Genomic DNA, 15,636 nt, shown 5'->3' on the forward strand with positions numbered 1-15,636 from the left:
GGGCGAGACTTTCCAAGCATTTCCAACCTCCTCTGCTTTTAGGTAGAGCATGCGCCTGCAGCCAGAGACAGACTTCAGGTAGAGACTTGCAGGTGCTGGCCGTAGGAAGCCAAGCATGGGAACCTTAGCTGCTAAAAAGATAAGGGCAGGGCACCAACAATATCTGTCACACATACTTTTAAATTAGGGGATTATATTATAACACAAGAAAACATATTTGGTTCTACTTTCTTTGGAATGGTTTTGTTCCTAGGCTCTACATGGGGGCCACGCACAGCTTCAGGCTTACATTTTTAGCACAGTCAGTATAGCAGAAGAGCTACTTGAGGGTTTAAAACTGGTCTCATTGGCTCTGACTGGTCAGACTCAGGACAAGTATCATCTCAGAGACATCCAGTGTGAGCGTGTGGGTGGAATGCATTGACTGATCTAGCCCAGGCCATATGTTCCATACCGTAGCCCAGAGAAGGCACTCACTTCACCCTAAAGGCACAGCATGAGAGCAAGGCAGGGTAGTTTCCCATAAAGCAAACTTTCTAACAGAAGAGGGCATGGGAGCTGGGCAGCAAAGACAACAACTGTTCACTACAACCCTCTTTAATCATCATCTCATAACAGCATTTATATAGTATGTTTATTCTGATCTGGGCTTACCTAGGTAAAGTTGTCAATCAGCTACTTATGTCTTATCTACATCAAAATTTCTCTTCTATGATGCATTTTAGATGCCATATTAGTATCAATTTTGTCACTTATTTTGGCATAGAACATTCTTCAGAAAGAATGTTTTCTATTATCAGTGAAGGCTAACATACTTAACATTAGGTGATCAGATGAACTAGTCAGAGGAAGAGCCCCATGGTTTGGGTATCTGGGGAAATTGAAAGGAAATTAACATTTATCATATACCTGCTATTTTCCAGACTCTGTGCCAATAATTTTACATACATCATTTCTTTAATCCTCTCAACATCATATGGGAAGGATACAATAATAGTCATTTACAGATGAGAAAACAAAGGCTCATGGGGGCTGAGTAACATTGTAAAGCTCCTTCAACTAGTGTAAGACACTGATTGCAACCCTGTGGTCTCCATATGCTAGGCGTGTTGTGACATGGACAGGAGGTTAGCAATTGTCTGACCTAGCCCATAAACCGTAAATACAGTAGGTATGTGGCCAGTAATACTTCTTTAAGTAGGCAGGAAGGGTCTTTAGGGGAATCTCTAATGTAACCATCTTCATGGGAGTGATCTAATAACTTTCAAAATTAAGGAGAGGGGTTTTGGAGTTATTTCCATTTTCTGACTGCTATGAGAATGTGTATTTAGTGCCCTCCAGTCCCAAGTTAGGAAAAAGTTCAGTATTTTCTTTTAAGGGAGGAAGTTATAAACTTTTCCTCCAGTACCTTCTGTTGATTTAAGAAATGCCTTCCCAAAATACTCTTAGCACGTACACATTCATGCACCTTGACGCATGTAATTCTCTTTTTTTTTTTTTGTGGTACGCGGGCCTCTCACTGTTGTGGCCTCTCCAGTTGCGGAGCACAGGCTCCGGACGCGCAGGCTCAGCGGCCATGGCTTACGGGCCCAGCCGCTCCGCGGCATGTGGGATCCTCCCAGACCCGGGCACGAACCCGTGTCCCCTGCATCAGCAGGCGGACTCTCAACCACTGCGCCACCAGGGAAGCCCGCATGTAATTCTTATTCTCTGATAACAACACCTGAATCATTATTTGCATCACTGGCCTCCATGCTACTTTGGAAGATAATGTAGAAGGATACGGAACATATTTTAACAGTTTTGCTGCATCCTTCATATTTTCAGTGCACATTTGATGAAAACCTATTAGTTCTTATGTCAGAGTGCCTTTTTATATCTATTTATTTATTTATTTTTGCTGCTATAATTTATTCTCTATCTTCTCACCAACAGTATTTTTGGATGAGTAAGAAGATCACTGAGATGTGACATCGGAAGAACTGGGTTCTCATTCTCACTAATACTGATGGTAATTGTACAGTGACAAGAGAACAATAGCAATAATAAATGTACCAAATATTTATTAAGCTCTACTATGGAAAAGAGTTTTCGTTGTTAATTCAACAAATATTTATTGAGCACCCACTAGGTACCCAGGCAGTTTTCTATTTGCTGGGGATATAGCCGAAAACAAAACAGAAACAAGTCCCTGTTGTGGTTTACAGTGTGTGTGTGTGTGTGTGTGTGTGTGTGTGTGTGTGTGTGTTTAGGATACAGGCAATAAATAAAATAACTAAAACATGGAGTATATTAGATAGTGAAAAATATTACGGAGGAAAATTAGATAGGGGGGAAGTTGGGGAGTTCAGGGAGTCATGGGAGGGTTACAATTTAAAATCAGGTGGCTAGGCAAGCTGCAAAGGTGATGCTTGAGCAGAGACCTCAAGGAGATAAAGAATCCGGCCATGCAAATACCTGGGATGGTGGGGGGAGGGGGTGTCTAGGCAGATAAGAACAGGGCAAAGGCCCTGAGATGGCTGCACACTTGGTGCACGCTGTGGCAGCAAGGAGGCCAATGTGGCAGGGACAGAAAATGGAAGGGAAAGACATTTCAGATCAAGCAAGAGACATAATAGGGGGCCAGGTCAAACGGAGCTTTATAGGGCATTGTCAGGACTTTGGTTTTGACTCTGAGACGGGAAACCATTAGAGAATTTGAGCTGTGGAATGACATAATCAAATTTGTGTTTTAAAAATATCATGAGGGGATTACCCTGGTGGCGCAGTGGTTGAGAGGCGGCCTGCCGATCCAGGCGACGCAGGTTCGTGCCCCGCTCTGGGAGGATCCCACATGCCGCGGAGCGGCTGGGCCCGTGAGCCGTGGCCGCTGAGCCTGCGCGTCCGGAGCCTGTGCTCCGCAACGGGAGAGGCCACAACAGCGAGAGGCCCGCGTACCGCAAAAATAAATAAATAAATAAATAAATAATAAAAATATCATGGGGATGGGATAGGGAGGGTGGGAGGGAGACGCAAGAGGGAGGGGATATGGGGATATATGTACACGTATAGCTGATTCACTTTGTTATACAGCAGAAACTAACACACCATTGTAAAGCAATTATACCCCAATAAAGATGTTAAAAAAATAAATGAAAAAAATATCATGAGCTGTTGTGTGAGAATGAATAATAAACAGTGGGAAGATCAATGAAGAGCCTATTGGAATAATCTGGATGAGAGATTATCATGATTTGGCCAGGTGGTGTGGTATGGAAGTAGTGAGAAGTGTAATTATCTGCTAAATATTTTATAGACAGTATCTTATTTAACTAGCTTTATAATTTCCTGAACTAACCAGTCTAAGTGTCAGTACTGTCATCTTTAAGATGGGAATATGAAATGGGTTCTATTTCTCAATATTACCTTAAAGATGGGTAGTTACAGCTCCAAAGAGGCACATAATCAACTTGCTGCTGACTGAACTATGAGAATGAGGCAAGACGGATGGCATAAGGGAAAGCTCAGTCCCTTGGAAAAAGGCAGGGCTGAAGGTTAGAGTTTTGTGAGAGCCTGTTTTGCCCTGTGAAACTGAATGTCCATGTCAAATAAAGAGAAACAATCTCAAAATCCGGTTCTAAGGTGAGACATAGTGGGAAACATAAAACCTGAAGAGTCATCAGAATGAAAAAGTGCAGAACAATGTAATCTGACTGGTCATTGGAGGAACAAAACAAGATGTGGTCGCCAATTGATGCACACACTGGAAGCAGGCAACTGGAGGCTCCCCACCCCCTCCCCTGCCCTTGGAATGTGCATTCAGCTTGCCCTCTCCACTCCCAGAAGCTGCTCCAAGGATACCTCATTGAAATAGAAATGTGGTGCTGAGGCTGCCAGGACTGAGTACGTGGCTGATCCCTGGTAAACTTCTTTTAAGATTCTGGCAGGCATATGCTGAGATCTACTTGTCTTACAGCTGACCAAGACAAGCATCCTACCTAAGTTCCCTTGCTTATTAAACCTACCACCTACCAATTTGGAGTAATCTACCTTTGTCTTGGTCTCCCCCTGCCAAGGACAGGGGCCAGTTTCAGATTACACCTGGGAAGCTCCTGAGGAGGCTGCGAAGCAACACTGGTTGCCCTGGAGAAGCATATTTATACCATTTTGGGATCCGAGCTATGGGAGAAAGAAAACAAAAGGCTTCATTTCACAACAACAGCACAGGTGGGAAAGTAATGTTGGCACCAGACACTCATATTGAAACTGCGCAGGACCCTGTAGGACCTTCCTGAGGACAGACAGCCCTGTGTCCCTTCCTCTTGTTTGTAACAAAGCTTTAGCTTCTTAGGCCTTCCCTGAGTTCCAAAGAGCAAATTTAATCAGAGAAATGAGAAAATGCAGAAACAAAGGAGAACAGTCAAGCAAGAAAAAATAATAATAGCCATAAAACAAAGTCAAGGAACTTTAGTTCCTCCCCAAGGGCTATCGATAATATCCTGAGCCAAATCTCTGAGTTGTTTTGCAGATACTAAAACCCTCACCAGGTGGAAGAAGTTAATTGCATACTGACCACCAGCATGTAGACCCCAGACCAGTAGGGACCAGAAGATTGATGACTGAGATTCCCCAAATACCACCTGGTTACCTCACCACCAACCAATCAGAAGAATATGCACAAGCTGATCAGGCACCCTGCAACCATCTCCCTCACTCTGACTTTAAAAACCCTTCCCCAAAAGACGTTGAGGGGTTCGGGTCTTTTGAGCATGAGTGGCCCATTCTCCTTGCTTGGCCCATGTTGAGCACCTTGCAATAAATGCTGTACTTTCCTCCACCACAGCCTGGTGTCACTAGATTGGCTTTGCCTAGCATCAATCAAGCAGATTCAAGATTGGTTCGTTAACAATATTTTTCTGGAAAGTTTGCACTATCTCTCTGGTGAGGAAAACTAAGAATCCCTAAGAGGAAGAAGAAACAGTTCCTCAGGCATCACAGAGGTCACGCCTTCCACTGACCTTCCTCTCCATCTTCATCCCTCACACGGAGGACGGGGCTTTCTTTCATGAGTTGTGGGGATCTAGCTGGTGGGGCTGAACTAAGGAATAAAAGGTGTATAGTCAAACTGAGTCTTGTCTGTGCCCCTACGTGGCTGTAGCTTGGGAGATGGTTGACAACACTGAATGAAAAATTTGAAAATATAAATGTTTTATACATGAATAACATACTAATAATTAAATCTGTAATCAGGATGAACATCAGGACAGATTGTGAGGACAGAAAAAGGCTCATGTCTGGCTCCTTCATCCCATGTGCCATCACTTGACCTCCCAGCTGCCCAAAGACCCTCACTGAATGCCTCTACACTAGCAAAACCACAGTTTTGCTGAATCTCTCATTCTTCTTTCAAAATTTATCTCACCAAATACCTATTTTTTCCAAGTGTTGATTCTTACCAGATCTTAACAATACCTTGATTTATAAATCCATCGTTCTAGTGCTCTATTCTGTTTTCCTTGAGGAAACAGGCACTACTAATTCCTCTACAATTCTGGTTATTATTATGACATTTCCTTTACACACTCCTGCTTTTCTGTGTCTTGTATCGTGGTCTTGGTATATTACCCTTTTTTATATATAAATTTATTTTATTTATTTATTTATTTTTGGCTGCGTTGGGTCTTCGTTGCTATGCACGGGCTTTCTCTAGTTGCGGTGAGGGGGGCTACTCTTCGTTGTGGTGCACGGGCTTCTCATTGCGGTGGCTTCTCTTGTTGCGGGCTCTAGGTGCGTGGGCTTCAGTAGTTGTGGCACATGGTCTCAGTAGTTGTGGCTCACAGTTCTAGAGTGCAGGCTCAGCAGTTGTGGCGCGTGGGCTTAGTTGCTCCATGGCACGTGGGAGCTTCCCTGACCAGGGCTCGAACCTGTGTCCCCTGCATTGACAGGAGTATTCTTAACCACTGCACCACCAGGGCAGTCCCTATTACCTTTTTTAAACTTGAATATTTAGTTTGAAATGCCTATAAGAAATCTGCAAGGAGATGTCAAATAGGTAGCAGAATATAAGGGTCTGTGGGTCCCAGACTCAGTCTGAGCTGGAGAAGTACATCTAAGAATCACAAGGGAATGCACATTAAGTGGAGCCATGGGAGTAGCATGAATCGTCATGCAGAGAGTAGCCTGCGAGAGAAATGTGCCTCAGAGAAACACCTGGGGAAGCCCAACATTTAAACTTCAGGTTGACAAGACTCAGCTAACAAAGAACGCTGAAAATGCATAGCCTTGAAGGTAGAAGGCAAGTTATGAGGATAAAGTGTCATGAGAGGCAAAGAGAGAGAATGTGACAAGAAGTAGGGGGTGTCCATCTAACCAGTGCTGATCAGAAGTCAACTGAATGACATCGAAATCTTAGGGGACATTATATGGGTACTTTTAACGGAGCTGGTGAAGGGGCAGAAGCTTAGATGAGATGTGTGAGGATGGAGGGAGAGGTAATGAAATAGAGATAAAGAACATAAATAATTCAAAGTTTGTGGAGGGGGCTGACAGAACAGTGGTTAAGGGGAAATATGGAATTAAAAGAGGTATAAATTTAGGAACATATTTAAAGGCTGATTGAGTTTTGTTGAGAAAAGATAAATTGTTCACACGTGCTTACCTCCACACTCCTAGAAAACCAGTTAAAATGAGGATAAAAGGATTAAGAGAGATATGTATCCAAAACGGTGGCAGTGAGTATGCTACATGCTTTTGAAAACCACAAAACAGAGAAATGATCAGTCATTTATGAAGCATAGAAATTTAGAAAGTAGGCTATTGCAGAAGGAGATACCAATATTGCTGAATTTTCAGTACCTCTAAATGACTCAAAACTCTTCACGGAGTTTCATGTCTTAGAGAAACCATTTACCACAGAAAGTAAATAGCAGGCATAGGAAGAAAAGAGGGGGATCTTGAAGATCTGCGTATGGAGAACTTGAGTTGTTGATCCACTGCCCCAGTCGTCAGTCAGAAGAGACCCCACCACCGGAACCCCCCCCCCCCCATAGCTATCCAGAGGACTTTTTCTCCGAAGAAATTAAATCAAAAAGTTTCAGGACACCGGACACAACAGGATGAATGTGTGTGTGTGTGTGTGTGTGTGTGTGTGTTTGGGTGTGTAGGTGGTGAATTTCAGGACTACAAACAGAGGAAATGAAAGTTTACATTCTGAAAAGTGAGCATCCGGGTTGGTATTTATCACCCTGCTCCTTAAATGGCAGAAGCCAGAAACAAACTCTCCTAAAGCGCAATTAGAGGTGTTTGCTAGGGCTTCCACAACAAAGTACCAAAAACTGGGTGGCTTAAACAACATAATTTTATGGTCTCACAGTTTGAAGAATAGAAGTCTGAGATCAAGGTGTCATCAGGGTTGGTTCCTTCTGAGGTCTGTGAGAAAAAAATCTGTTCCATGCCTCTCTCCTAGCTTTTGGTGGCTTGCCTGAAATCTTTGGAATTCCTTCCATTTTATTGCATGACCCCAATCTCTGCCTTAATCTCCACATAATGCTCTGTGTGTGTGTGTGTGTGTGTGTGTGTATGTTCTCTGTGTCCAAATTTCCCTTTCATAAGGACATCAGTCATATTGGATTAGGGACCCAACCTACTCCAGTATGACCTTATCCTAATTACATCTGCAGCAACCCTATTTCCAATTAAGTTCATATTCTGAAGTACTGGGGGTTAGGACTCCAGCATATGAATTTGGGAGGACTGCAGTTCAGCCCATAACAGATGTCAAACTTGAACCAACCCAGATATATTTTGGAGTCCCCAAGCAGAATGTTTAGATCTTCCTGCACAGAAGTTAATATTGGAAAGCTCTTCCCCCAAACACAGTGATTCTATTAGGTCATCAGTGCTTCAAGAATGAATCTATAGCCAAAGAAGAAACAGCATCCTTTCAAAACCTCAATCATGAAAGACAGATCAAAATAAACAAAGAGGTGAAAGAATCCTGGATGCCACAAAGACAATGGAGAAAACAAAGTAAACTTCAAAATACTATAATTAATGTCCTTTGAGAGATAAGAAAAGTTTTGTGTGCCTTAAACAAGAAAAAGGTTAAACTAAGAAAGAAATATCAGAACCAAGAAGTATCTCTTGGTTGTTAAAAATATAATAGCAAAATGAATAACAGAATGTTTGGAATATAAAAAATAGGAAATTCCTTAGAATTAGACTGTTAGGGTTTAGAAACAGAGAGAAAGTATAATAACCAGAGTAAGATTTCAGAGAAGATGGGGTATAGGGAATAGAAATCCAGACATAAAGAGAGGGAATATTCTAATAGGAGGGATGGAGGAAAAGAAAGAATGGGTGTACATACCTGTATTTCAACTTCTTGGTGGCACAGAGAGAGAATTTCTATAAAATGGCATTTATATTTTTTTTAATATTTTTATGTGAAGAAGGATGAAATAAGAACACATTTTATAGAGCCAGACCTGCCTGGATTTGAATTCTGGCTCTGCCTCTTACTAGTTGTGTGACCTTGGGAAGTGACTTCTCCTTTTGTGCCTCAGTTTATTTATCTGTAAAATACAAATAATAGTACTCATCTCATATATTACATGAGTTTTTGTAAGCAAACACTTGAAACAGTGCTTGGCTTAGAAGCATATATATATACATACACACACACACACACACACACACACACATATATAATGTATATTAGCATATATATATAATGTATCTGTATATTAGCTGTCCAAGTACAGGTATAGAAAAAGGCATGATAACTGGATTCATCCAAGTTGGTTGCTATGGTTGGTGTGAAGATGTTTGGGTTTTAGATGATCCTAGAGAAGGTCAAAGTGGCAAGGAAATGAAGTCTATTGACACGTGGTAGTAATAAAAGACCATGACATTTAAACTGAATAGGAAGGGAGGTGAACACACAATGGGATGCTTTTGGAAAGGAAGAAGGTTGAGGCCCCAATGGGCTAGAGAATTAGATCGGGTTGATGAAAAGGTAGAGAAATTAGCTGACAAAGCAAGTTGGAAAACCTAAATTTTTAGTCAGAAGGGGGATACTGGCCTTAATGATGTTGGAAGTAATGTAACCGAGCAGGACCCTATGGGGCCTTCCAGGGACAGACTCCTCCTACCACATCCTAACCCTGTCTGTCATTTGTAGAAAACCTGTAGTCTCCCAGGCCTCCCCTGAGTCACAAAAGCCTGGCTTAAGAATTAGTGATTGAAAGGACGTGAACATGTAGTGACAAAAGTAGCAGTTGGGCCAGGAGAACTGGTAAGAATTGAAACAGTAGATCAGCCATATGGCAGCCACAGAATCTTTAGTTCCTCCTTGAACTATCTAGATAACAGTGCCTGATGCATATTTTCTGAGTTGTTTTACAGATGTTAAAGCCCCCACCAAATGGAAGAAGTTAACTACATGATGGCCATGAGCACATAGCCCCCTGGACGTACTGGAGCCTGAGGATTGATAATACTAACCCCTGTGACACCACCCTGTTACCTCACCATCAACCAAGCAGAGAACTGTGCGTAAGCTCAACTCCCCTCCCTCATCTTGCCTTGAAAAATGCTTTCCTAAAATCCACTGGGGAGTTTGGGTGTTTATTGAGCATTAGTTGGCCCAGACTCCTTGTCTGGCACCTTACAATAAATGCTGCACTTTCCTTTACCACACCCAGTGTCAGTAGATGGGCTTTATTTACTACACACAGGCGTGCAGACCCAAGTTTGGTTCTGTAACAATAAAGCTATTTGGGGTGCATCCAAGGTCCATGTGACTAAAGAAAAGTGATGGAGAAGGTACCTGGATGTGAAGAAGTATCTTAGTTAAAACTCCCCAAGTAACTCAAGCAAAACAATAAAGAAAATTTGTGAGATATTATATGTACACGGATAGTTAATGGAACAAACCCAAGGGTGGCCTGGAACTAAGCCATGCTGTAAAAGTAAGTATAAAATATTAATAATTCAAGTGATATTCTGTATCTTTTTTGCTTCTGCTTTATGTATCTGCTTCAATATTCTCTCTCTACACTAGATTTCACTGCTTGACATGTACATGAACAAATGAGGCCACTTCTCAGTTCTGGAGTTTGTTTTCTCTGTTCAGTTGACCAGTCCAATTCTATATTCTTGGGAGAGAGAATCTGATTGGCAAAATTCTGGTCAAATATCTTGCCTAATCTAATCAACAGTGTCCAAGAAATGTGTTACATCCTCTTAACCTGACTTCCTGGGGTCATCCCTGCAGACTAGAGTCAGTTCTCAGGGTCAGGGGATCAAGATAAGAGTAGAGGTGTGTGGAAATGTCTGTTGGAGGCTTCGGGAAAGTGAGATGCCAACATGTCGGTTTCCCCAGGATGATGGCAGGTTTTGAAGGAGAGAGAGATTGTGAGCTAGGTGCCCAGTTGGTCACTGAATAAGTTCTCCAGGATAGTACTGTGGAGGTTAACATAACATGAATGTAGTCCAATTGTAAATTCTTGGGAGAGAGGATCTGATTGGCACAGCTGTGGTCAAGTACCTTTCCTAATCTAATGAACTGTGTCTAACCAACGGTGTCATTCACTCATTCTTATCAGTAAGTATCTATTCAACACTTAACAAGGGCTGAGCATTGCTACTGTCATTAAGGATAGAAGACTAGTAATGGAAACTGGCAAAGACTGAAAGCTTTGGAGGTTCCAATCTTTGCTCCACTGTTTTCTAGTCGTTTAGCTTTGAGCAAATCATTTTTTTCCCCCGGAGACTGCTTTCCCTTTTGAGGAATGGAGAAAACAATTTTATCTCTGACTTTTAAGAATTAAATGCTTCACCAGAGGTCTGGGTACTTAGCATGGAAGCAGATGTAGAAAGAACTCCTAAAATGGCAACATGCTAATAAATCAATGAGTCAAATTTTTGAGGGTGACAGACCAATAAATGAACAGTGAAGAGGTTACTATAGACTTGTGCACAGCAGAGCTTTGGGGCACAGAGGTGAGAGAGATTTGGGAAGGAGGGACCTGGGAAAGCTTCCAGGAGATTCTATGCCTGAGTAGAGTTTTGAGGGATATGTTGGAGTTAGCTTTATGAAAAGAGAGAAAAACTTTCAAAGGTACAGAGATATGGAACCATATGCCTCATTTGCATGACTCTTATTGGTAGAATAGGACTGCAGCAACAGGCTTATACATATGTTTTTGCTGGAGGGGCAGGAGAAGAGGCTGGGCAAGAGGGATGGGTGTTACAGGTTGTGAGTAGCCTTGTGGCTTAAGCTGGTATTTAATGTTATCGTGAAAATTTAGGACCACACGTGGTCTTTGGCACAGGGACAGTAGAAGCTATATTATCACATACTGGATGGACAGAGTGAGGTGGGCCTATACTTAGCTGGCCTTGTTACCATATCTCGTTCACAAGATCACAGCGAAATAAGTAGCAAAGTACTGGAGAGTTCAGCATGTGAGAACTCAAAATATAGACACATTATGTATTCTCCTAGGACTGGTGATGAAATATACCCACAGTGTGGGTCAAGTGACCCTATAGTCCTCATGGTGGGGGTAGATGTGATGCTTAGGCCAGTGATATGCGGAAACTGAATCTAACATGTGCATTCCACCTGCAATCGTGCCTGCTGACCAGGAGGGTGTGCCCAGGGCGTGTAAGAAGAGGCATTCTGTGGGGAGGGCCACCTCAGCTTTAGGGAGCATGACTAGATGCGTTGATGGTGTCAGACTGCACAGCCAGTCTTCACAATGAAGCAGCCTCAAACTGGGAAAGCAGAGAGGCTGGAACAGTTGCTACTCCATGAATTTTTGCTCAATGAATATTATATTTCATTCAAAGTCTTTCAGAAATATTTCAAGGGGAAATACATGAAAAACTTTCAAGTGGTTTATTTTCTCCTTCATAAAAAACGTTTCTTAATGATTAAAATCTGGGCACGTTAGAGGCTTTTCTATGGAAACCAGAAGATAGGTGAACCTTATTTTAGGCAATAAATGTGACTGGGGAAACCTGTATAGCAATATATTTTAGGACAGAGTGTATTACATAAGAAATAATTATTTACAGGAAGTGAAATCTTTCATTGATAGTTTTCCTAAACCAAACTATTCCTTAATTAATTTGCCTTTCTTGCAGCTACAAAGACTGTAGATATGGAAAAATATATGTGTCTTAAAATCTTGCGAGAGATAGATTGATGATTTTGTCTCTCCCGTTTGCTGGGGTCCTCCTTTTCCCCTGTACCTCTGAAATTTGGTTTTAACTCAGAATCAGGTCCTTTATGTTCTCCACCTGATTGCATTCAGTCTAGTCACATACTACATACACCTTTGGGGAGAAGAAAGCTCCATTTTCTGATTGTCTGGGGGCACTTAGAATTTAATCTTAAAAGTGCTGATTACCAGCTCCTTGATTTCTCTCTGGGGCTCTAAAAAGACCTAAATATAGAGAGATGTTTGAAGTATTTTGGGTTTTTTTTGAGCATTTGAAAGTAATGATTAGCAACTTTTAAACTATTTTTCTCCTAAGTCTTAAATTCTTATTTACAAAGCGCAGTTTAGTTTTGTTCCCAAAGTATTGTGATTTGGGGAAAATCTTTTCTCATTCTCTCATATACCAAAGCTATTTTAAAAGAAGGGGCCTAAACTGTTCCTTTTTTTTTTTTTTTTTTTTTTTTTTTTTTTTTTGCGGTACGCGAGCCTCTCACTTTTGTGGCCTCTCCCGTTGCGGAGCACAGGCTCCGGACGCGCAGGCGCAGCGGCCATGGCTCACAGGCCCAGCCGCTCCGCGGGATGTGGGATCTTCCCGGACCGGGGCACGAACCCGTGTCCCCTGCATCGGCAGGTGGACTCCCAACCACTGCGCCACCAGGGAAGCCCTTTTTTTTTTCATTTTTGATTCATGCTGCCTGATATCTTCTTCCTCTCCTCCTTTTCTCCCTTTTTTATGGTCTCTGGCTCCCCCCCAAATCATATCTGGAACAAGATTATTATATCGAGTGATCTCCTTTCATGAGATTTTCTTGTCGGCGGCTTCAGTGGAAGTTAGGCGTGCAGAGCTGTGATATACCACCGCCCAGCACTGAGTGATTTAATACATTCACACATCTTGAAGAGCAAGGCTATTAGATGAATGGAAAGGTACCTGGGAATGAGAATAGTTGGGTCACTCACTAACCGCTGCCGGAGGGGGAAGTTGGCTGCCGAGTTAAATGAATGGAGCTTGCTTAGGGAGATGAACAGTTTTTGGAAATCAGGTAGGATGTCATTGTACTTGCTGCTGTGTTTGCACACAGTGTAAAATACTACATCCTGTATGGAGAGGATTGACTGACTCATTGTTCTTTATGTGAGAGCTCTGTGTACAGCACCGAGCAAAGGAAATGTTAAGTGAGGGGGTAATAAGAAGAAACTGACTTTGCTCCTTAGGGATTCTGAGATAGCAAAGCAGGGGGAAAAAAAACACAGAAAATGATGAATTTGCATAGGAAAATATATGTCCTAACACTAAAATATTTGATTCATTTTTTTCCTAAAAACTCATTCACTAAGCTTAAATAAGTGAACTCACTGAGTTCACTGAGCTTAACCTTTTTTTTAAAGGTGTTTTTTGATGTGGACCAATTTTTTTAAGTCTTTATTGAATTTGTTACAATATTGCTTCTGTTTTATGTTTTGGTTTTTTTTTTTGGCCGCAAGGCATGTGGGATCTTAGCTCCCTGACCAGAAATGGAACCCACACGCGCTGCATTAGAAGGCAAAGTCTTAACCATTGGACTGTCAGGGAAGCCCTGAGAGTTAACCTTTTAAAGTCAAACATCCTTGGTCTTAGGACGATCACTTATGGTTTTGTCTTAAATTTGAGGTTACTTTGCAGAATGATCTTCAATGTCAGTGACATTTGCCTCTGAGGAATATCCTGCATTTGGCCCCAGGTAAGGAACACCTTCTTTCCTATGGAGATTTTGGACCACTCAAAGAAACTTGAGTCCTTTTTTGTAGTGTATTTTGAGTCAGAGCTCAGTGCTTTTCTCGTAGTTGTTCCACGATTGCCCCTTTGTGTCCCTGAAAAACTGTCCCAGCTTTCTTATAACACTCTCTCAATATGTAGTCAGTCCAGGTATCAACAGTGTCAGTCACTGGTGTACTTCGGAATATACATTTCTGAGTACTACTCTAGACCTATGAGTTAGAATTACTGGCAAGTGGAAACTAGGAACCTACAGTATTACAAACACCCTGGGGGCTTCTTATGTACACTAAAGTCTTGAAGCACTCGTCGAAAAATGAGGGGAAAAACACACATTTATGAGCACCTATATGTGACTAGTGTGTCGCTTTTCCATGTGCTTTTTGTATATTGGCTCTTTAGTCTTTATATGTGGTAGAAATCAGTCGTTATTATTTCACAGGTGAAAGTGTGATTCAGCTCTCTTTCCCAAGCTCGCAAAGCAAGGAATTGCAGTACTTTAGGGCAAAACCAGGTTTATAATAGTCCAGCTTCTAAAGCCTATGTTCTTTCCCTTAAAGCACTGATCTCTTCATCATCAAGGGTGAGCTATGTCCCTGGAACTTTCCCAGGCTGCACTGCCATCCAGCTCTCTGCGATAAAGATAAATACACACTCATCTTGGCATTATCTGCTCCTAAGTCAAAGAGCCTACTTTAGGGGCATTGCCAGGTGTCTCCTCTAGCTCTTTCATAGACAGTTCAAGCTAAAAACGAACGCAGGATGATGTTACAACAGTGATTCACATGAACGTTGCTCTGCCAGTCCATCCGTGTGATTGCTTAGTGCCATTATAGCGAATAGCGAGACACTACATTGACCTGTTGAATCCCTTTGTGTTTCAGTTCATAAGATTTGATTCTCTGGCTTCAGGTTTCAGATGGTTAAACCCTGTGATGACTAGCATTACTCTGGAGGGTCAATCCGGTTTACAGACTCAGACACTGCCTCTTGATAAAATGGTTTTCATTCATACAGGGTACTCACACACCAAGCTACAGGTGATTAAATATGACATTCGAGGTCTGGCTTTTAAATCATTGCATATCAATCTCTTGGTCAGAACATAATTCCCTTTCATAAAAATATTTGGGAAATTATACTTGGATGATATTATTTGACTTACAGTGTTGCTCTGAGAACTACTGCAACTCTGAAATTTTATTAGCAAAAAGGTGGAAGGATTGAAGGAAGACATACATTAAGCTGCTGAATGGTTAAGTGTATTAAGTATCTCAACTAAGCCGTGTTGCAAGTCATGAACCTCTGACCTAGCCTTTCAAATCCCTTTCTCCTTATCTGTATCCTTCCCTTACTGATGATGTCACCGACTGCTGGGGGACCATCAGACATGTGATTAAAAAAGGGATTCTAATTTCTAAGTATTGCTTAAATCCATTCTCTCCTCTCCAACCCCTCAATCTTAGTGCATATCTTTATGTCTTCTTCTTGTCCTTTTGTCATAATCTTTAAACTGACCTTACTTTGGACTTGCCAACTTTAATTTATCATGCATATTTCTAAAGTGACAACCTTACCTTCTTCTTTTTTTTTTTTTTTTTTTTTTGCGGTACGCGGGCCTCTCACTGCGGTTGCCTCTCCCGTTGCGGAGCACAGGCTCCGGACGGGGCG

Source organism: Physeter macrocephalus, chromosome 6 (genome assembly GCF_002837175.3).
Source record: "Physeter macrocephalus isolate SW-GA chromosome 6, ASM283717v5, whole genome shotgun sequence".
Classification (NCBI taxonomy): Eukaryota; Metazoa; Chordata; class Mammalia; order Artiodactyla; family Physeteridae; genus Physeter; species Physeter macrocephalus.